The following is a 24,440-nucleotide window of genomic DNA, read 5'->3' on the forward strand; positions in this document are numbered from 1 at the left end:
GTTCTTTCTCATATATAAATAAAGAACAAAAGTAACCATTATTCACTAAACTTTACAACAAATATTCTATTACCTAATGATTTAATAAGGTGACATGCTGTCATCGTTCAATGTGTTTTGTGTGTAGGAAATGATGATCTGATGCTTAACTGTAAATACTGATAAATTAAATTTACTATATCTTTTACACAAATAAAGTTACAGAGTTGATATTTACAACGTTTGTCATTTTAATGATGCGCTTCTATATGAAATGTTGATAGTTAAGATCGACCAAAGCGTTCAGATTTTAGCATTCAGATCTTTGTTACAAAAGTTGTTAGAAGTTAAGTCCCATAGTGCTCAGAGCCATTTGAACCATTTGAACCCCTATGGGACTTAACTTCTGAGGTCATCAGTCCCTAGAACTTAGAACTACTTAAACCTAACTAACCTAACGACATCACACACATCCATGCCCGAGGCAGGATGCGAACCTGCGACCGTAGCGGTAGCGCGGTTCCACACTGAAGCGCCTAGAACCGCTCGGCCACAGCGTCCGGCATTTATTATATCATATAGCGATTTTTCTAAAAGCATATTTTGCAAATTAGGAAAATGAGTTGCTGCTGTATACGAAAGAAAAAAAAAAGTTCGACAGCAATCTGTATTGCGGACGTATCCGTGCCCCCGCTCCAAGCTGCGAAAGGGGGAGCGGAATATGAGTAGCGAAATTTCCTTTAACGATTGCGAAACACGCAGGGAAATTTTTTCGGGGCGCCAGTGACGGACGTCCGGTGGGACGCTGTTCCCGACCGCTGCCATTTCCGCAGCCGTCTCGGCCGGAAATCAGAGCGTAGCGCCGGAGCGGAGCGCCTGGCGGCTCCGGAAATCAATAGACGGAAGCCATCGGCAGGCAGCGGGCGGGCACCTGCTCTGGAGCCGCGGGCGGCGCGGAGCGGTGCGGCGTGGTGTGGGGCCAGGAAATGACGCTGACAGCTAGCTGGTAGCTGGTAGCAGGTAAGAAGTCTGCAGCCTAGCTGCGGGCAGCTGTAGCCTGGCGAGCCGACGCAGAGTACTCGGGCCTATCAGTTAAAGCACTTGTACCCGGAGCTTCACATACCGTCGATGGTGCCTCTGCGTATCGGGATAGGCGTCTACAGGTGCCTCCTGCGACCACTGCTCGATTGCGCTACAGTTGAGTGAGGCGACGCCGGCGACATTCACATCGGTCGCCTCCAGATCGTCCAGAAGCGACCATTTAGAGCAGCTCTTCACCTGCCCTGGCGGTACCCGACACACATGCCGCACCTGCCGGGGGAAGAACAGCCGCTCCAGCTAAGATTCGAAGCGGTGGCGTGTCATTCAACGACCAGTGCGCGCGCTCCACAAACGACACCATCTTCAGTCTCGGCTATAGACTTTAATAGCGAATCGATAGCTATCACAACTCCTGCTACGTCAGGAAGAATACAATACTCTTCGGTGAAAAATCCATGCTACCGCTGAGCCGTGGTGCGATCTTTCTGGCACACCAGCTCTTTGGTACCACTAAAGATTACCCGGCTGTACTACGATCTTTGCCACTGTTGTCATCTGGCGGCGGGTATTTGCGGTCGGGCAGTTGGTTGTCGGACTCTCTACTAGGCACTAGGACGTGCTTGAGGGGACGAAGGAGCAAAACATGCTGACCTCGGCCAGTAACGGCGCGGGCGGTCTACCTTGCAGGACGGTCACGAGTTTGTGGTGCACTTGCCTGATGTCAACTCTGGGCGCTGCTCGTCACATTGCTTTCGTGCCTGTTTTCCCGGACAGACCCATTCCTCGAGACCATCTCGAACAACGCTCACCATCAAAGGTTTAAGTGGTTTTGGTACCTTCCATGCTAATCCTGCTTCCTAAGTCACAACCGCGTCCGCAGCTCGTGGTCTAGTGGCTAGCGTTGCTTCCTCTGGATCACTGGGTCCCAGTTCTATTCCCGGCCGGGTTGGGGATTTTCTCTGACCGGGGACTGGGTGTTTTGTTGACCTCATCATTTCATCATCATCATTCGTTACAGTGGCTAAATTGGACTGTGTAAAAAATTGAAGTGTACAAGACTTGGGATTTTGTACGGGCGCTGATGACGGCGCAGTTGAGCGCCCCCCAAACCAAACATCATCATCCATGCTACCGTGCTCGCGGGAAAATCGCTTTGACATTTCTGTTACGTCGGCTCCCGAAACGCGAGGACTGTCCCTCTTACCTACGCAACCGCAGTGGCATGTCCTGATGCGTCCTCAAGATAATATATCACATCTGCACTACACGCACCTTGGACTAAATCGAAAATCTATGAAGAAGGGGAACGACGACGGCAACGACAAGTCTGTTAACGTTCTAGGACACTTCGTCAGCGATTCTGCAGGCACAACTAAGACTCTCCAGACTAACGGTATATGTGACACTTGCAGGTATCTTCATAAAATCGAGATATAGACGAATGGCAGTCGCACCTGCGACTCCAGAGCACACGCTATGGTGCTGTGTGCTCTACGGATATGCAGTGGGTAACGTTTTTCAGGCATTAAGAATTCCGGATCCCAAAACAAAGTTGGGGATAAAGTCGACCTAATGTACAACAACGTTTCATACAGAATGTAGGAAATGAGATACACCCGGAAGTAAAGGTGTGAGGAGGTGTTGGGAGTCGTGCTTGGATAGCTAAGTAGCTAGAGGACTTGCTTGCTAAAGGCAAAGGTTCTTAGTTTGAGTCTCGATCCCGCAGACAGTTTTAATGCACCACAAAATTTCATTTCCGCGCACACTCCGCTGCAGAGTTAAAATTAATTCTGTAAACGTTACCTACAGGCTGAGAGAAGATAACTATGGTTGGAGACCGCTGAAGGAAACGGTGTTCAACACTGTTCATAGCTTTAGTGAAAGTGATTACTGAAAAGTGGATTCTAATAAATTACAGTGAATTTTGTAATCAGTTTTCACAGTGAAGCATTGCAGTCGTGATTCCCTACACCCAAAGAATCCAGAAAGCAATGGCTGTTGAGCGAGTTAGTTGGAGGTCCGATACAGTAGCGGAACCAACCATTTCTAGTTTAGACGTATGTGTTCGGCAAGAAATCATTACAAGAACTGTTTATAATTTTAGAAGCAATAGTAACAATAATATTGCTACTGGTTAGAGAATTAGTTTAGAGCTCAATAGTACTTTTATAGTGGTAGAGGTAGTTTTTGTTTTCCTTTCTTTCTGTGACTTGGAAGGTTACAAGCCTTGCCTCCTCTCATTTGTACTAGATTTATCTGTCCCTTGTCACGACTGGCGATAAGCAGGACACTTTAGTTGCATCTACTTAGCCTCATTACACTGATTTATTACGAGGAAACGTATTTTATAGAACTTCAGTGATCGTCGGGAAAGTGGCTAATAGTTCCAGACTCTGAACACGTGAGAAAAGCAAAGCCCGCACACTACTTTGAATGCGACCGGTGTGTCGTGGAGACTCAGAGCTTTGTGCTGGGCAACAGTTTCAAGTGCGTGCTGGGACACACCATTTTATGGCGGAAAAGTACAAGTTTGTGAATGTAGTTTGGCCTCGAGAAATTGAAAAGTGTTAAAGTACGCTCCAATTTTCCCATCGCCGCCTGACCTCAGACAGGAATTTCTAGGACAAACTAGCGAGGAATATTTCCTCTGATTGGCACCGTCATTGACGGCATTCCAGGATGGGAATTTGTTGAGCGTCGCATCCACACGCTACTGTCGGGAAAGAGTAACATTTATCCTGAATAACGTTTTTGATGTTGGATGAAGACAGGTCGCTGGTTCGAGAAGCTGTGGCGTTTGGAGGTGTCCGAGTCCTGAAGAACGAGTTTCTGGTCGCCATTACGACCACGTTCCTCCGACTTACTGTCGCAGCAGATAGGTGAGAGTATGCAACAATCACTGATCACTAGGCAGAGGTTAATGTTTAGATAGGAAGTGTACCGTTTCCACAGCTCCGCTAAACCCGATTCTTGCCTTAGTATCGTTTGATCTGGTATTCGATCGATTAAGCTTAATGCATTAATGTGCAGCTAGAAAACGGTAGCCACCCCTCTGCTTCCCTATCTCGTTAGTTGTCGTCAGCAACTGACTTCGTTTTTTCGTAAAATGTTGATGCCAATACTTTGTAATTTGTTAATTTAATAAATAATCAGTTGATGTTTCACTTAGATTTTTATTTGAAGGAGCACATAGTTCCTTTCAATTCACTAATTTTTCTATTGATTGCATGGATAGTTACGTAGTAACGTTACTGCAGTTTCCCAGATCATGATTCTATCTTAGGCCATTTGAAAACAGAGATTCCGTTGCGTAACTAGAGTCAACATGGAGTCTTAAGGGGAGTGTGACGGAGTCAGGGTAGCTCCATTACTGATAAGTTTCACAGTCTCACATACCGCGGGATACTGCAGATGTAGTGGTTTGTATAGTATCATTGCCACAGATACTACTGCAATGCCGCGCCAACGCAAGTTTGGCAGCCCGTCGTCTGCCGAGCACAGCGCACTCTAGCGGGCTGTGCAGCTCGACGGAACTGGAGTGTGCCCCGTCCACTTCTTAGCTGGATTTCAACCTAGGCAGACGCACTTTCATAATCGGCCCTCAGCCAGTTCTGTAATGTTTGCATTGATTCTCTGAGGAGGGCCCATCAGGCTTAGCCCCTGAGAATATGTTGTATTAGTTCATGGCATTCCAAGTTACGAGATTGTCAGTTCATAGCCGCAGCTGCAGTCCTACAAACTATTGAAGATAAGTAATTTCATTGTACTATGTGTTTCTTGAATAATAATCCTTCTCTCGAACAGTGCGCCGTACCGCATATTATTGCAACCTGGACTCTTTCAGCTCCTATCAACTCGGCCTCCTACTTATTTGCATTTAGTAACAAGCTGGAAACACCCACGTGTTTTGTGCCTCTAAACAGTGAGAGACAATAGTTTCCTTAAGCTTAATACCGCTATTAGACTGTTGATAATTTACAGTGCTACATTTACACTTACAAAATCATGATTTCGGCTTCAAAGTGCCATTTTCAAGAGTTTTAAGTGTTGTAAATTGCCTAAGATGGTATACTGTCGTATTAAAATGTGTCTAATAGTGTATTTTAATACGACAGTATGCTATCTTAGGCAATTTGTAACACTTAAAACTCTTGATAATGGCACTTTGAAGCCGAAATCATGATTGTGTAAGTGTAAATGTAGCACTGTAAATAAACAAGTCTGATAGCGGTACTGACTTTGAAGAAATATATTATGACTGTGGCCATCTTAGACACTTTATAACACTTAAAACACTTGATAATGGCACTTTGAAGCCGAAATCATGATTGTGTAAGTGTAAATGTAACACTGTAAAGATACAACAGTCTAATGGCGGTACTGACTTTAAAGAAATATATTATGAAACTTCCTGGGAGATTAAAACTGTGTGCCGGACCGAGACTCGAACTCGGGACCTTTGCCTTTCGCGGACAGGTGCTCTACCAACTGAGCTACCCAAGCACGACTCACGCCCCGTCCTCACATTATGACTGTGGCCCCACATTATGAAAAAGTTGTTAGATGTTGTGGTGTTTTCTTTATCTCTGTAGCGATTGTCTGTATCAAGAAATTATTACTAAAGCCTGGATTTTTATGTAGTTACATATCCTTTTCCTTCGCTCCCACATACGTGAAAAGTGCAAATATTCATGACATATGTTACCAGTTTAAATACATTTTCTTTATCGTCATACATTTGTACAAATTTCAGTATAGTTACATGTTTTTACATATTTAAATACATAAAATTATATCTTATTGCCTTTTTATCCTTGTCCTTATTTCCCCGCCGTATCTGGAAGGAAAAGTACATGTCAGTCCGTCGAAATGAGTTTTGTCTCATTCTGTATGGAGGAAGTATGGTTTAAAAAGTCTGCAGTGTGTGCAATATACGGGTGGTGTCAAAGGACAACTAGTACAGGCAAGCAGCCTATGTACAAGCAGCTGGATAAAAGCCTCCTGCAGCCCAGTAATGGTGAAGTGGCTGCGCGATACTCAAACTGGCAGCGTTGTGTTCACTGGCCACACAGCGGGTAAGAGGGAGTGGAAACTTGGTGGCTGGACGGAATGAGGTATTACTCGATCTCTCAAACCATCTTCGTGCGTACTGCGTCTTGGCGGCGTGGTCCTGTCATCATGTGGACGAAGAGCCCATGGCAGAAGGAATACTGCACTGAATTATAATTACAGGAAAATATGTAAGTTGATTTTGAATGTAATGCCACCTGGAAAATTTCTTAAATATAACTTTCGCCAGATTTATTCAAAATACATCTTGTTTTCTTGGTTCTTGGTCCAATATTTCCGATCCTCGGCGTACAGCAGCAAGTATTTTGTTGGGAGTTTCCTATTTTAATATTTAGCTTGTAGTAGTAAACTTGGTCAATACTGTTTATGTATGGAAACTGGATTTCCTTCCTATTGTCGGTCTCCCTCATCTCTCTCTTTTCTCCTGCCCCTCTCTTTGCCCAACTCCTCCTCATCTCGCCTTTCTCAGTACATTACCTCCTCCTCCTTTTCTCTGTCGTTCTCATTCTCCTCCCCATCTCTCTGTCCACCTCCTCCCTCTCCGTTTTTATGTTCATTTCCTCCCTCTCTCTTTGACTTTTTGCCTTGTTTATTGGTGTCGCCAAGGAAATCTTTATTGGGAAATGAAATCACTTAAAATGAATGGGTAAATCGGTTGAGACCATTGGTACATGGGAAACGAGAGAGATCTCTTAAGCGGCAGACTCTTTGAGGAGAGTAGCTTCAATGACAATATTCTGCATACTTTTAACCCTGTGTACGGGAGGGTTAACAAATTTTTGGATGAGTCAGATTCCTTAGTAGTATTCTAATCATAAGCCGATAAGCCATAAATATAACTTTTCTTCTTCTGTTAAAACCGACAGCGAGGAATAAATCGAAACAGCACATTGTTATGTACATAGATTTTATTTGAAATTATACATAAGGGAAAAGAAGATGTAGGGGAGAAACAATTTGCCTAATACTTTAAATACCTTCATCTCGTAATCAAAACTGAATGCGTGAAAAGGAAAGTAAACCACACAATTTACAGCATAGTTCAGCATCTTCTTCCCTGGAGTTAGTTTCAATAGAAAACGTGCATATTTTTGTTTAACAACTGTATTAGCTATGTCGATCTGAATGTTTATTAGAGTACTGAATATATCTGAAATTGTTAGAATAGGAGAAAGCTATTTTATGCAAATAATCAATGCAAACACTATAAAAATTTTAAGACTTTCTATAAAACTTTCAAAATTTTCCGTACACTGTCTCTATCACATTTAACTTTTTCTTCAGTGTACAAGACCGTTGCATCGTCCTTAACATTCTTATTTTAAATCTGCAGGTAAAATATACTATGTATAGTAACGTTGTCTATGACAACAGTTCAAACAAAAAGACTGTACAGTGTCGTAAAATAAATTATGGATTACTTTAAAGTACAGTTTACATGGCAAACCTCTGCTTGCAGTTACTAGTTACTGACTATCACGGAAATAATTACAGGGGTGCTTCAGTGTATTAAAAAAATGTTCTTACGGCGCTATACTGGCTTCTTGTTTCAAATGCTGTAATAGATGACTTTGCTGTACATAGCACATTTTACCTGGCCATTTAAAATAAAAATATTATTGACGATACAACGGTCTTATACACTGAGAGTGCCTTATAGTAATACATGTGGTAGGAAGATGGTAGTTGAGATGCCGAAACTTGTCATTCTTTTGTTGAAAATTTTAATTTTAATTGCGAATGAGACAGTATAGTATTAAAAAGCTTTATAGAAAGTTTTTAAAATGTTTATAACCTTACATTTCTTTGTATTGTGTAAAAATTTGAAGAAAATCGATCAGGATCTTCTTGGGGCTTTTGATATCAACATCTACCTGTTACCTATTATATACATTTGTATCTTTAAAAATGTATAGTCTATGGCCATCAAAATTTTACTATGTTTCGCCTGAAAATCTGAGGTAAATGAGTAAAGAACTTTTCAAGATTTTTGCTAACATTTCCTCTTTATATATAGCCTACATATCTATAGACAACACATAGTTAAGAATATATAGTCTGTCTTCGGCCAAACAATAAGTAGAACATTATGTAAAGGTTTGGATTAAATTGGTCAATAACTTTTAAAGATATTTGCTAATATATTAAGAAAATATGTATCCTATGTCTGTGGAAACCTTTATTATAGTGTTTAAGTCTGAAATAATTCAGTCATGAACTTTTCGAGATTTAGCCAAACATGCAGTATCATTTATATTACAAAATATCTAGCTTAGAGCTACGTCTCATTACAAATTTCCCCATACATATATATATGGGGAAAGTTGTTACCAAAAATATAGGACATATATATATATATATATATATATATATATATATATATATATATATATATATACGCCTGAACGTGTAAGTAAGTGAAGTAAATTGAAAGATAACTGCTCAAAATTTTTGGTAGCAACGTTAAACTACGTCTTGTCATTATGTATAGTGGTATAGATGTCTTTTTTTCTGCCCACCCGCTCACATAGCAATATTTCTCAGGCGCTTGACAACTGCTGTTAAGTATTTTATGAAATGCATGTAAGTCACATCTGAACCACACTTTATAACTGTGGTTTCACGTTGAACTCACCACTTCTTGTGTACTGATACCTGTTTGTTCTTTTGATTTTTCAACAGCTATGATAGGGCTGCATTACCGTATTGCTATGACATGACATGATACGAAAATAACATAGAACTTTCATACTGTGATGACAGCTATTAACAGAGACCAGTAATTATAGTACAGACAAAATATACAGCTACGTCTCATGCATTTCATACAATAATAATTGTTGCCCATTAATAACTGCGTTAATGCTTAAGTCCATGTGGTTCAGTAACACCTTTCAGGGAACAAAACGCTGTTATGAGCACGTATTTTATTTTTGCAATTTGTTACAATATTTTTGTGCAATTTCCTTGAGGCCTTTAAGGAATGTGTTTGGGTTCCTAATTATAAGCCGGTGTGTGCTTTCCTTCGCAAGGCCGCAGAACTTGGCTCCTCAGAAGGGCCAAACATTCTAGAGGACCGGTAGGTGCGTATGCGAATGTTGCTGGATGTGTTCTCACTTTGCGTTCATTAACCATTTCAGACCCTGGTTACAATTATGTACAATGTTTGCTGTGTGTTAGATCCAAGAGAAATATTTTTGCTCAGTAGAAAACTGATGCGTACATTTGTGAGTGTTCAATCCTTTCACCAAGCACAAATGCTGCCACCGGTTGGGCATAACTATAAAACTATCGAGAAGAGAACGTAGCATTAGGCCTACGCAGCAGCTTGTGGCCGCCAGAATGCACGGAAGTGGCTGGTTGGTTCAAATAGTTCAAATGGCTCTGAGCACTATGGGACTTAACTTCTGAGGTCATCAGTCCCCTAGAACTTAGAACTACTTAAATCTAACTAACCTAAGGACATCACACACATCCATGCCCGATGCAGGATTCGAACCTGCAACCGTAGCAGTTGTGGGGTTCCAGGCTGAAGCGCCTAGAACCGCTCGGCCACTCCGGCCGGCGGCTGGTTAGTTATATTCCACTTTGAAATAAAATATTGTTATTGTTATTTTGCATGGCAATTATTGAAAGATCAGTATATTTTTTACAATGGTGAGGATTTCAAATTTGTTTTTCTCTATGAAAAGAAAAGTGTACTTAGTCCAATTTGACCATGGGTGCATTTACGTGTATAAATTTTGCACCTAAAATTATTAAAAAAATCCTAAGAATATTAGAGAATTAAGAAAAGTTTTCATTCCGCAAAAAATAAAAAAAAATAAAAATAAAAAAAATAAAATGTGGCGTGAAGGGTTAATTCGAGAGTCGTGTTAATGTTACAGAAACATTTATTCATTTTACTAAGTTCAGTGATTCAGGACTTGACGTAAATTACCAACTTACGAGAGTGTGCCCTTAGCACTTCGTACGATGGCCTTTAATCGGAATCAGTGCCGAATTCAACCAGAGGAACTCGATCTGTCAATAAAATTATGCTGTCGAAGGATGCATTGAGGAAACAATCTGTGATGTCTCACTACGTTGAAGCTACCCACATTTACAGTTGTTTGCTTTGCTGTTTTCTGCTGTTTTCGTTTTCATGATGAATTTGTTAAAATTCACATTCATGATATCTTTCTGCCACACGGACATTGTGGCCGTATCTTCTTTAGACTTTATTCGGTTTCCACTGGAGGGCTGGCTCCTTATCGAAGGCTGTGATCAGCCACACCCACGGCTTCATCGCGTCCGAGGGAAACGAATTCTACGGTGGCGACGGCCGGAGCAAGAAGTGGACTACCCAGCTGAGATAGTATCTGGCAGGGCTGCGGCATCTGCTAGCGAAAAGTGTCCAGGCGGCGAGAGTGTTTGGCACACGATGCCGCCGGCAATCTCCAAAGGACGCGGAGATTGCCCGCATACGGGGACTCCCGTCGCCGTAGGGTGACCGCGGACGTTTGTGGGGTGAGGGGGCCGGGGGGAGGGGGGAGTGGCGCCACAAATGACCCCGGCGGCCGGACATTTAGCAGCGGGGGCTGATGCAGCAGCGGTCGAGGCATTGTGCTCATCTGCTGACGTCAGCGCACGGACACGGCGCCGCCTCCCGGAAATTGAATGCGGGGTCCGGAAAGTAGCCGGAGCGGCGCAGCGTCTTGCGGCTAATCTGGGCCGAGTCTGGCGACGCGATGGCAACGCTACCTCTCCAGATGGCGCGGCAGTCGGTTTTCGGTCCGACGGAACCACTAACACATACAAGCCGAGTTTCAGCACTCCAAATCAGATCGCACTCGGATAAAAATTTGGGCGCCCGTCTCCGTCGCACTAGAACTGACCGAATGGTATGCTGTATAGGTAGTGCTTACAACTATCCAAAATTTGTCCTGGTATTACAAAATATTCTCTCGAGACAGAAAAATGCTCTAGAACATATTCGTTAGTGTGCTTATGACACTCAGTAAGAGTGTAAACATATGTTGTATCAAATAAAACGCCATTTTCTTGCTGCAGTCTACATTTATTTGTGTTGCAGATGCGTTTCGTCTCTTTTAGGTATCATTAGTGGAATGATATCTGGAAAAACACAGAATTCTCTTTACATGCGATAATTATAGGTTACAAAACGTTCGCGCCACAGTTTTTACGTTTATAAATTATTACAATTACTCGTTTTTCCGACAGAAATCTGCGTTTTCCTCCCACTGGTCATAGAACAGACGTCGAACGGTCACTTCGCTTGTAGAACATCCAGGCCTTTTCACATAAGTATCTTTTTATTTTGTAGGTTAAAAATTGGTGCAAATGGCTCTGAGCACAATGGGACTTAACATCGGAGGTCATCAGTCCCCTAGACTTAGTACTACTTAAACGTAACTAACCTAAGGACATCACACACATCCATGCCCGAGGCAGGAATCTTACCTGTGACCGTAGCAGCAGCTCGGTTCCGGACTGAAGTGCCTAGAACCTCTCGGCCACAACGGCCGGTCTTGTAGTTTAAAGCAAAATAGGAAACTACAACGGCAGTTTGTGAGGAGGGAACGTATACTTCTATTAAAACAACATGTCTTTTTTATCTGACATGTTCCGCACCCAGGAGGATCCCCTCTTTTGTGAGTCTATCAAATGAATAACTAATCTAATCTAATTTAATCTAATCTAATCTTCCAGGAAACTCTTCAATAGCTTCTTATCGGCACAAGACTTCGTATACTTCTCTAAACCAAGAGAAATCCACTTGCACACGTTATGTGTCAATCCCTGGAGAAGGACTGCGGCAGGGGGAAATAGCTTAGAGATAAGTTCACGTCGCAGTTTTTACGTTTATAAATTATTACAATTATTCAGCTCTACATGTAGAAAAATATAATTATCTGCGGGTGAGGAGGAAAAACATGCCCGTAATGTTCGGATACAGAATTACTAGTGTCCTGCTTGACACAGTCACGCTGTTTAAAAATCTGACCGTGATGTTGCAAAACGATGTTAAGTGGAACGACCATTTGAGGAAGGCGATTCGTCGATTTCGATTTATTGGGAAAGTTTGGGAAAGTGTGGTTCATCTGTAAAAGAAGCCACATACAGGACACTAAGGTGACCTATTATAATACCGCTCGAATGTTTGGGATCAGTACTAGGTCGGATTCAGGGGCGGGCCGCTAGATTTGCTACCACTAGGAGGAGAAAGATTAATTGAGTTCTGTAACAAATTTCAGCTAGTAATAGCGAATACTCGGTTCAAGACTCAGAAGAGCAGTAGATATACTTGGAAAAGGCCGGGTGATACGGGAAGATTTCAGTTGGATTAAATCATGGTCAGACATAGATTCGGAAATCAAATTCTGGGTTTTAAGGCGTAGACAGGAGCAGATACAGACTCAGATCAATATGTAATAGTGATGAAGAGTAGGTCGACGTTTAAGAGATTAGTCAGCAAGAATGAATACGCAAAGAAGTGGGATACTAAGGAATGACGAGAGACACCTGACGTTCTCTAAGGATATAGATACAGCAATAAGAAATAGCTCAGTAGGCAGTACAATTGAAGAGTAATGGACAACTCTAAAAAGGGCAATCACAGAAATTGGAAAGATAGACATAGGTACAAAGAAGATAACTGCGAAGAAACCATGGGTAACAGAAAAAATTCTTGAGTTGATCGATGAAAGAAGGAAGTACAATAATGTTTAGGGACATTTAGGTATACAGAAATATAAGTCGCTCAGGAATGAAAAAAGTAGAAAGTTCAGGGATGCTAAGACGAAATGGCTGCATGAAAAAAGTGAGGAACTAGAAGAAGAAATGACTGTCGGAAGGATTGACTCAGCATAAAAGAAAGTCAACACAGCCTTCGGTGAAATTAAAAGCAAGGATGGAAACATTAAGACTGCAGCCGGAATTACATTGTTAAATGCAGAGGGGAGAGCGGATAGGTGGAAAGAGTACACTGAAGGCATCTACGAGGGGAAAGATGCGTCTGATATGATAAAAGAAGAAACAGGAGTCGTTTTAGTAGAGATAGGGGATCCAGTATTAGAATTTAAGAGAGCTTTGAGCGACTTAAGATCAAATAAGGCAGAAGGGATAGATAACATTCTTTCATAATTTCTAAAATCATTAGGGGAAGTCGCAACAAAACGACTGTTCAAGTTGGTGTGTAAAATGTATGAATCCGGCGACATACCATCTGACTTTCAGAAAAATATCATTCACACAATTCCGAAGACTACAAGAGCCGACATGAGCGAGAACTATGGCACAATCAGCTTAATAGCTCATGCATCCGATTTGCGTAAAGTGTAATATACATAAAAATGGAAAAGAAAATTGAGGATGGTTCGATGACGATTAGTTTGGCTGTAGGAAAGATAAAGGCTTCAAAGAGGCAATTTGGACGTTGCAGTTGATAATGGAAACAAGGTTGAAGAAAATTGAGGACACCTTAATAGGATTTGTTGACCTAGAAAAACGGTTCGATAATGGAATATGGTGCAAGATGTTCGAAATTCTGAGAAAGATAGCGGTAACTATAGGGCGAGACGGATATCATAGAATATGTACAAGAGCCAAGAGGGAGTAGTAAGAGTGGGCGTCAAGTACGAAGTGTTCAGATTAAAAGTGGTGTAAGAGAGGGATGCAGTCTTTCGCCCTTTCTGCTCAGTCTGTACATCGAAGAAGCAATAATGGAAATAAAGGAAAGTTTCAGGAAAGGAATTAAATTTCAAGGTGAAAGGATATCAATAATACGATTCGCTGATCACTTGAGTGAAAGTGAAGAAGAATTACATAATCAGCAGAATGGAATGAACAGTCTAATAAGTACAGAATATGGACTGAGAGTAAATCGAAGGAAGATGAAAGTAATGAGAAGTTGCAGAAACGAGAACTGCGAGAAACGTAACGTCGGGATTGATGGTCACGAAGTAGATGAAGCTGAAGAATTCTTCTACCTAGGCAGCAAAATAACTAATGACGGTCAGAGCAATGAGGACATCAAAAGCAGACTAGCACTGGAAAACAGGGTATTTCTGGCCAAGAGAAGTGTGCTAGTATCAAACATAGGCCTTAATTTGAGGAAGAAATTTCTGAGACTGGACCTTGAATATGGAAATATGGACAGTGGGTGAAACGGAACGGAGGTGAATAGAAGCATTTGAAATATGGTGATACAGACAAATGTTGAATATTAAGTGGACTAATAAGGTAAGGGATGAGGAGCTTCTGCGCAGAAGCGGGGAGGAAAGGTGTATGTTGGAAACACTGACAAGGAGAAGGGGCAGGATGATAGGATATCCGTTAAGCCATCAGGGAATGACTTCCATGGTAATAGAGAGAGCTGTAGAGGGCAAGCTATAGAGGAAGATAGAGACTGGAATACTTCTAGCAAATAATTGAGGAATTAGGTTGCATGTGATACTCTGAGATGAAGAGGTTGGCACAGGAGAGGAATTCATGTCGGGCCTCATCAAACCTGTCAAAAAGGTTGATGCTTCAAAAAAAGAAAAGGAAGTTCGAAAAACACGCAAGTATTACGGAAATGCTCCGCGTAAGGACCACGAAGATATGAAAAATTAGGTCTCATACGGAGGCATATAGACAGTCGTTTCTCCCTCGTTCTATTTGCGACTGGAACAGGAAAGAAAATGCCTAGTAGCGGTACGCTTTACACTCCGCCACGCGTCGTAAAGTGGATTGCGGAGTATCGATGTAGATGTAGACATAGCTAGGTGGATTGCGGAGTATCGATGTAGATGTAGACATAGCTACACTATGTTGTTCTCACCAGAAGATAGCGAGTCAACAGGACTATTGCCCACAAGATCGTTGTAGCAAGACTGAATACCACAACATCCAAAGTCACAAAAAATAAACGCAAAATAAATCATTTTAAAAAAGCTTATAAAAGTTCATCTGATCCCTTCCTAAGAGACAGTCTTCACTCCTCCCAGTTTGATTATGTAGCGTAGACCATATGTGGTTTTAAATTCAAAGAAATAGTATCGACGGCAGTAGAGAGATATGTATCAAATAGACTAAATTAGTAAGATGTGTTACTGCTCCTCCTTGGTATACAAAACATGTCATAGAACTGTTACATAAGCAACAAAACAAGCATGCCAAATTTAAAAGAGCGCAAAATCTCCACATTTGGTGATGTTTTACTGAAGCTCGAAACTTAACGCGGTCTTCAATGCGAGATTCTTTCAAAAGTTTCTACAACGTAAGTGTGACTCGAAATGAGGCAGCTAATCCAAAGAAGTTTTCGTTGTATGTTAAGTACACCAGTGGCAAGACACATTCAATACATTCACTGCGTGACAGCAATGGTAACTTTATTGTGAGAAGTATCAATAGATTCTAACTAATGAAAAGTGTGAAGTCATCTACATGAGTACTAAAAGGAGGAGGAGGAGGAGGAGATAAGTGTTTTAAGTCCCATCGACAACGAGGTCATTAGAGACGGAGCACAAGCTCGGATTAGAGAAGGATTGGGAAGGAAACCGGCCGCGCCCTTTCAAAGGAACCCTCCTGGCATTTGCCTGAAACGATTTAGGGAAATTACGGAAAGCCTAAATCAGGATGGTCGGAGACAAGTTTGAACCTTCGTCCACCTGAATGCGAGTCCAGTTTGCTAACCACTGCCCCACCTCACTCGGTACTAAAAGGAATTCTCTTAATTTCGGTTACACATCAAATCACAAAACTAAAAGCTGTCACTTCGTCTAAATAGTTAGGGATTACTATTACAAATAACTTAAATTGGAGCGATCACATAGATAATGTTGTGGGGAAAGCAAACCAAAGGCTGCGATTTGTTGGGAGAATACTTAGTAAATGTTACAGATCTACTAAAGGGACTGCGTAGACCATGTTTGTTTACGCTCTCTGGAGTACTGCTGTGCGGTGTATGACTGACGGAGAGCATCCTAAGAGTTCAAAGAAGGGAAACTCGTTTTGTATGATCACGAAGCAGGAGGTAGAGTGCCACGGATATGATAAGCTAATTAGAGTGTCACTAAAACAGAGGCGTTTTACGTTGAGGCAGGATCTTCTCATGACATTTCAATCACCAACTGTCTCCTCCGAACGCGAAAATATTTGTTTCATGCTCACCTGGGTAGGAAGAAATTATCATTGTAATAAAATAAGAAGAATCAGAGCTCGCATGGAAAGACCTAAGTATTCCTTTTCCTCGCACGATCTTCGCGAGTGGGACAGAGAAAAAGATGAACCCTCTGCCAGGAACTTAAACTGTATGAGGTGGCGCAGTGGTTAGCTCACTGGACTCGCATTCGGGAGGATGACGGTTCAAACCCGCCTCCGGCCATACTGATTTAGGTTTTCCGTGATATCCGTAAGTCGCTCCAGGCAAATGCCGGGATGGTTCCTTTGAAAGGGCACGGCCAACTTCCCTCCCCATCCTTACCTAATCCGATTAAACCCCTCCGCCATCCAGCCAAATCAACCAACCAGGAACTTAATTGTAACTGCAAAGTAGTCATGTAGATGTAGATGAAATGGGGCTAAGGAAGTTAAAGAAAAAGCTTTTCTGTGTTAGGAAGCACGTGTTAGCCCAACATGGAAATTCCGTTGTAAATCAGTTTCTGAAGAAATTAATTAACAAATGGATAAATTGCAACGATGATAACTTGAGATTCTAATATATCACCCCATTGGATGAATAATATACAGTGAACGGAACAGTGTGAGCAAACCACAGGAAAAAAACAGCATGAGCAGGGGAAGACATTGCGGGACAGTACTGTTGAGTTGGAGCCTGGGAGGAGGCGGTCAGTTGCCTCGCATATTGATACTGCTTTCATATGGTAACCTTTTCAGTGCCTGCTTCTGCCACTACTGACAGCATCTTGATGGTACGAGACAAAATTGAGGTGGGGCGCAAAACGCCCGGGCAGCTGTAGTTGCCACTGCTGAATCGCCGGCGGACCTCAGCGCCCAAGGCATAACCAATACGCCCCACGCCATCGATCATTTCCAGTCGTCGAGATGCAGACAGAACTTGTAATCCTATATATATGTCTCCAGTGTTACTCAGGAAAAACTTCGTGAGAGATTTTTGCTCAACAAGTTAGTATTTTATAACAATATTTGTTCATGGTTCATTAAAATTTTTCAAAAATTTTTTTTCCTTTACAATTTTCGCATATTGTTACTATATTTTCTGTATATGCAAAGTGTGTTATACTGGTGGTTGAAGTTCTTTGCATTGTACGTGAATAATGTAATTAAAATACTCCTGCGAACCTCGAGTTCGAGTCTCGGTCGGGCACACAGTTTTATTCTGCCAGGAAGTTTCATATCAGCGCACACTCCACTGCAGAGTGAAAATCTCATTTTGAAAACATCCCCCAGGCTGTGGCTAAGCCATGTCTCCGCTATATCCTTTCTTTCAGGAGTGCTAGTTCTGCTAGGTTCGCAGGAGAGCTTCTGTAAAGTTTGGAAGGTAGGAGACGAGATACTGGCAGCAGTAAAGCTGTGAGTACCGGGCGTGAGTCGTGCTTCGGTAGCTCAGATGGTAGAGCACTTGCCCGCGAAAGGCAAAGGTCCCGAGTTCGAGTCTCGGTCGGGGACACAGTTTTAATCAGCCAGGAAGTTTCATATCAGCGCACACTCCGTTGCAGAGTGAAAATATTCTGGAAACATCCCCCAGGCTGTGGCTAAGCCATGTCTCTGCTATATCCTTTCTTTCAGGAGTGCTAGTTCTGCTAGGTTCGCAGGAGAGCTTCTGTAAAGTTTGGAAGGTAGGAGACGAGATACTGGCAGAAGTAAAACTGTGAGTACCGGGCGTGAGTCGTGCGTCGGTAGCTCAGATATTAGAGCACTTGCCCGCGAAAGGCAAAGGTCCCGAGTTCGAGTCTCGGTCGGGCACACAGTTTTAATCTGCCAGGAAGTTTCATATCAGCGCACACTCCGCTGCAGAGTGAAAATCTCATTCTGGAATTTAAGAAATGGTCACGCTTAGCAACAACATCCCCTCCACGAACCATGGACCTTGCCGTTGGTGGGGAGGCTTGCGTGCCTCAGCGATACAGATAGCTGTACCGTAGGTACAACCACAACGGAGGGGTATCTGTTGAGAGGCCAGACAAACGTGCGGTTCCTGAAGAGGGGCAGCAGCCTTTTCAGTAGTTGCAAGGGCAACAGTCTGGATGATTGACTGATCTGGCCTTGTAACAATAACCAAAACGGCCTTGCTGTGCTGGCACTGCGAACGGCTGAAAGCAAGGGGAAACTACGGCCGTAATTTTTCCCGAGGGCATACAGCTTTACTGTATGATTAAATGATGATGGCATCCTCTTGGGTAAAATATTCCGGAGGTAAAATAGTCCCCCATTCGGATCTCCGGACGGGGACTACTCAAGAGGATGTCGTTATCAGGAGAAAGAAAACTGGCGTTCTACGGATCGGAGCGTGGAATGTCAGATCCCTTAATCGGGCAGGTAGGTTAGAAAATTTGAAAAGGGAAATGGATAGGTTAAAGTTAGATATAGTGGGAATTAGTGAAGTTCGGTGGCAGGAGGAACAAGACTTCTGGTCAGGTGACTACAGGGTTATAAACACAAACCCAAATAGGGGTAATGCAGGAGTAGCTTTAATAATGAATAGGAAAATAGGAACGCGGGTAAGCTACTACAAACAGCATAGTGAACGCATTATTGTGGACAAGATAGATACGAAGCCCACACCTACTACAGTAGTACAAGTTTATATGCCAACTAGCTCTGCAGATGACGAAGAAATTGAAGAAATGTATGATGAAATAAAAGAAATTATTCAGATAGTGAAGGGAGACGAAAATTTAATAGTCATAGGTGACGGAATTCGAGTGTAGGAAAAGGGAGAGAAGGAAACGTAGTAGGTGAATATGGATTGGGGCTAAGAAATGAAAGAGGAAGCCGCCTGGTAGAATTTTGCACAGAGCACAACTTAATCATAGCTAACACTTGGTTTAAGAATCATGATAGAAGGTTGTATACATGGAAGAACCCTGGAGATACTAGAAGGTATCAGATAGATTATATAATGGTAAGACAGAGATTTAGGAACCAGGTTTTAAATTGTAAGACATTTCCAGGGGAAGATGTGGACTCTGACCACAATCTATTGGTTATGACCTGTAGATTAAAACTGAAGAAACTGCAAAAAGGTGGGAATTTAAGGAGATGGGACCTGGATAAACTGAAAGAACCAGAGGTTGTAGAGAGTTTCAGGGAAAGCATAAGGGAACAATTGACAGGAATGGGGGAAAGAAATACAGTAGAAGAAGAATGGGTAGCTTTGAGGGATGAAGTAGTGAAGGCAGCAGAGGATCAAGTAGGTAAAAAGATGTGGGCTAGCAGAAATCCTTGGGTTACAGAAGAAATATTGAATTTAATTGATGAAAGGAGAAAATATAAAAATGCAGTAAATGAAGCAGGCAAAAAGGAATACAAACGTCTCAAAAATGAGATCGACAGGAAGTGCAAAATGGCTAAGCAGGGATGGCTAGAGGACAAATGTAAGGATGTAGAGGCTTATCTCACTAGAGGTAAGATAGATACTGCCTACAGGAAAATTAAAGAGACCTTTGGAGATAAGAGAACCACTTGTATGAACATCAAGAGCTCAGATAGAAACCCAGTTCTAAGCAAAGAAGGGAAAGCAGAAAGGTGGAAGGAGTATATAGAGGGTCTATACAAGGGCAATGCACTTGAGGACAATATTATGGAAATGGAAGAGGATGTAGATGAAGATGAAATGGGAGATACGATACTGCGTGAAGAGTTTGACAGAGCACTGAAAGACCTGAGTCGAAACAAGGCCCCCGGAGTAGACAACATTCCATTGGAACTACTGACGGCCTTGGGAGAGCCAGTCCTGACAAAACTCTACCATCTGGTGAGCAAGATGTATGAAACAGGTGAAATACCCTCAGACTTCAAGAAGAATATAATAATTCCAATCCCAAAGAAAGCAGGTGTTGACAGATGTGAGAATTACCGAACAATCAGTTTAATAAGCCACAGCTGCAAAATACTAACACGAATTCTTTACAGACGAATGGAAAAACTAGTAGAAGCCGACCTCGGGGAAGATCAGTTTGGATTCCGTAGAAATACTGGAACACGTGAGGCAATACTGACCTTACGACTTATCTTAGAAGAAAGATTAAGGAAAGGCAAACCTACGTTTCTAGCATTTGTAGACTTAGAGAAAGCTTTTGACAATGTTGAATGGAATACTCTATTTCAAATTCTAAAGGTGGCAGGGGTAAAATACAGGGAGCGAAAGGCTATCTACAATTTGTACAGAAACCAGATGGCAGTTATAAGAGTCGAGGGACATGAAAGGGAAGCAGTGGTTGGGAAAGGAGTGAGACAGGGATGTAGTCTCTCCCCGATGTTATTCAATCTGTATATTGAGCAAGCAGTAAAGGAAACAAAAGAAAAATTTGGAGTAGGTATTAAAATCCATGGAGAAGAAATAAAAACTTTGAGGTTCGCCGATGACATTGTAATTCTGTCAGGGACAGCAAAGGACTTGGAAGAGCATTTGAATGGAATGGACAGTGTCTTGAAAGGAGGATATAAGATGAACATCAACAAAAGCAAAACGAGGATAATGGAATGTAGTCGAATTAAGTCAGGTGATGTTGAGGGTATTAGATTAGGAAATGAGACACTTAAAGTAGTAAAGGAGTTTTGCTATTTGGGGAGCAAAATAAGTGATGATGGTCGAAGTAGAGAGGATATAAAATGTAGACTGGCAATGGCAAGGAAAGCGTTTCTGAAGAAGAGAAATTTGTTAACATCGAATATAGATTTAAGTGTCAGGAAGCCATTTCTGAAAGTATTTGTTTGGAGTGTAGCCATGTATGGAAGTGAAACATGGACTGTAAAAAGTTTGGACAAGAAGAGAATAGAAGCTTTCGAAATGTGGTGCTACAGAAGAATGCTGAAGATTAGATGAGTAGATCACATAACTAATGAGGAGGTACTGAATAGGATTGGGGAGAAGAGGAGTTTGTGGCACAACTTGACCAGAAGAAGGGATCGGTTGGTAGGACATGTTCTGAGGCATCAAGGGATCACAAATTTAGCATTGGAGGGCAGCGTGGAGGGTAAAAATCGTAGGGGGAGACCAAGAGATGAATACACTAAACAGATTCAAAAGGATGTAGGTTGCAGTAGGTACTGGGAGATGAAGAAGCTTGCACAGGATAGAGTAGCATGGAGAGCTGCATCAAACCAGTCTCAGGACTGAAGATCACAACAACAACTAGCAACAACATAAGAGAAGGTGTTATGTGAAAGCGAGTGTGCTTTTATTTGAAACAAAAGTGGCTCTGGGGACTGGAAAAGGTGGCAAGGGCGAATTGGCGCTCTACCTAAAGCAAGCACGGGAAGTAAGACACGCAGTCTGTAAGCAGCAGTGATTGAGGCAACACCTTGGTGGAGTAGAAGAAGCTTTGCCAGCAAATACACACAAAATGTCTCAGATGGAGACTGCAAACGGCTTACGGCATAACTGCGAGTTGTTGGGCTACTGTTTGTAGGATTGACCGACGCCAAGAAGAGAAATTAAGGCCGTACTGTGGGTAGTGTTGCCGCCATAATTGTTCGCCACACCCAAGCCTACAGCTACCAGATAGGACTTTTTTATAATAAATTTACTTTTGTACAGCGTGAACCATTAATTTAAACTGTGTTTTAATACTCATTCTTGAACTTTAAAGAAATCGGTTCACATTGTTATTTTTCTTGAAAGTTAAAGAAATCGTTTCACCCTGTTCAAAATGGTTCAAATGGCTCTGAGCACTATGGGACTTAACTGCTGTGGTCATCAGTCCCCTAGAACTTAGAACTACTTAAACCTAACTAACCTAAGGACATCACACACATCCATGCCCGAGGCAGGATTCGAACCTGCGACCGTAGCGGTCACGCGGTTCCAGACTGTAGTGCCTAGAACCGTACGGCCACTCCGGCCGGCGTTTCACCCTGTTCTTTCATCCTAATCACACACCTATATTGGGTTCCTTCCCGGTGTTTGATGAATACGAGTATACTATTTCACAAACTTATGAAGTGCCAAGTTAATATAAAGAAGCACCATTTAAACTGTTTCAGTGTTTTCTTAGTGACTGCGAAGTGCTAGTAAAAGTTTGCTTACATATTCAGAATGTAGCGAAGTTACTTGAATCTGGTAAATCACTACACAGACTTAGTTCGAAGAATAACAGCTTTTGAAAGTAAATTCCAATAATAAATAGGTTTTCTTGAAGTGAAATGATCAGTATAAAAAGTGTGTGCTTTAGTATCTAAGTATTTTAGAATTTAAGTCTGTTTAATATAGAGAATTATTTTCTATAAGTCCCCTCTGGCAAACTTTTTTGTAGCTTCCTTGAAGTTATCTACTGGACCTTTGTCCTTTTAAAACGTAATGCATAAGGGTGTAGTAGTCAAAAAGAAATTCCATTGTCTACACTAACATTGATTACGTGGAGTAACATCAATTTGAAGAACCAAATTAAACAGTAGGAAGAAAGTAGGCAAAATTCGTACTTCTGCTTTGCTAATACTTCACTGTTTCATTGCATGGATAGGCTGGCGACCATTAGTACATGTTTTAAACCACTAAATGAACTTAGAACTGAATTGCCTTCGCTTCAGTATAATATTATTCATACTGCGTTTCTATTTCACTGCTAGGTAAAATTTTAGGAGAAGAATTGAACAGTCTGATTTACTTATCCATTAGACACAACTCACGGTCAGACCCCATAAAAAGGATAACTCTATATATTAGCTTTTAAAGGCACACTTTCATGCTGAGCTTTTATTACCGAAAACGTAATTATAAGTAATGAAATAAAGAAATGATTTAAGCCATAGGTATAGTACACGGCTCTATAAATATAGTATGCAGCCACTGGAAACATCTGAAGATTTTTGATCGTCATATTATTGGTGAAAGAGGAAGATTCACCTTTTGTTTTCTAGGTCCATATTATTGGTAAAAGAGGAAGAGTCACCTTTCGTTTTCTAGGTCTTGTCTAGATCGGACGTATGTGGTATACCTCCATTACTACTACATTATTCATTACTTTATTCACGAGTTGCAACCAAACGGCACTCGTAATCACATAATGTAAGTGTGCTTTTAAAATGTGTTTTATTTCAGAATACACTGTTATTAATAACCTATGTATGTTTTATTTTGTGTCTTTAGTCATTGTAACATTGTTGGGTGACTTGGCATGGCAAAAGGTTCCGTACTTTTAAGCGAAAAGTCCCCAGGTCGATACACCGTCGGCTTCGGATGCTGCCATATTACGAAGTCCGAATTTAGTGAAAACACAGAGAACAGAAATACGATTAAAAATAAATAAATGGACCTTTAACGAAAATGACATGCTCAAGAGCCGAGAGTTTGTATATTTTAAAAAAATACATTATTATAATTAATTGCATGGTCTCGATCCAGTTACGAATGATCAAAAAAAAATAATTAATTAAATTGGCGACTTCGTGTCTGGACGCATTGTTATATGTATTATATTGTCTTCATTTTGTTACATGTTTATTGCAGACGACACACGGGTTGCGAGACGGGAATACATTGAAGTAAGACAAATTACTGGATTATATGTCAACACCTGAAATTACGCTGCAATCGCTGATGCAGGGTAAGGCACCGCATCTTTATATCAGCAATCCTGCCCAAGCCCTTTGTATTATCGTAGCTTATGGTAGATTTTCTTGTTGTAATGAAAGCTCTGAAAATTTCACCTTGAGGTCGAACAATTTTCCATTTCCGTAGCAATGATTTTAATATGAATTATTTTCATTATTCATAAAGTGCAACAATAGTTTTATCAGTTCACAATATGGCAGACTTTATGTTATGTGCGACGTAATATGGTGTGCAGCCATTAGTATTCAGAATTCCAACATTACTTTCGACAATTAATTTTCTTGTGCAGACATTGTCGCACAGCAAGATTAATTTTTAAATTGATTCTGATTACACATACGAGTTTAAATTTTTATTGTGTCAAACATTACGTGTGGCATAGTGCTGACCAGAAAACAATTAGCAAAGATGGAGAACCAGGACTGCAAACACAGACGCAATCCGACTCTGACATGAGATTAAATAATAAAAGTGACATTACCATTGACTCGAATACTAACGAGCGACAGTTAGTAAATAATTCTGGTAATGTAAAGTTAGAAAACAGACCGTTCACCAGTGATAATCCTGAATCTATTCCGAACCGATTTAGCTGTCTCACGTCATCTCT

Source organism: Schistocerca cancellata, chromosome 6, assembly GCF_023864275.1.
Source record: "Schistocerca cancellata isolate TAMUIC-IGC-003103 chromosome 6, iqSchCanc2.1, whole genome shotgun sequence".
Taxonomy (NCBI): domain Eukaryota; kingdom Metazoa; phylum Arthropoda; class Insecta; order Orthoptera; family Acrididae; genus Schistocerca; species Schistocerca cancellata.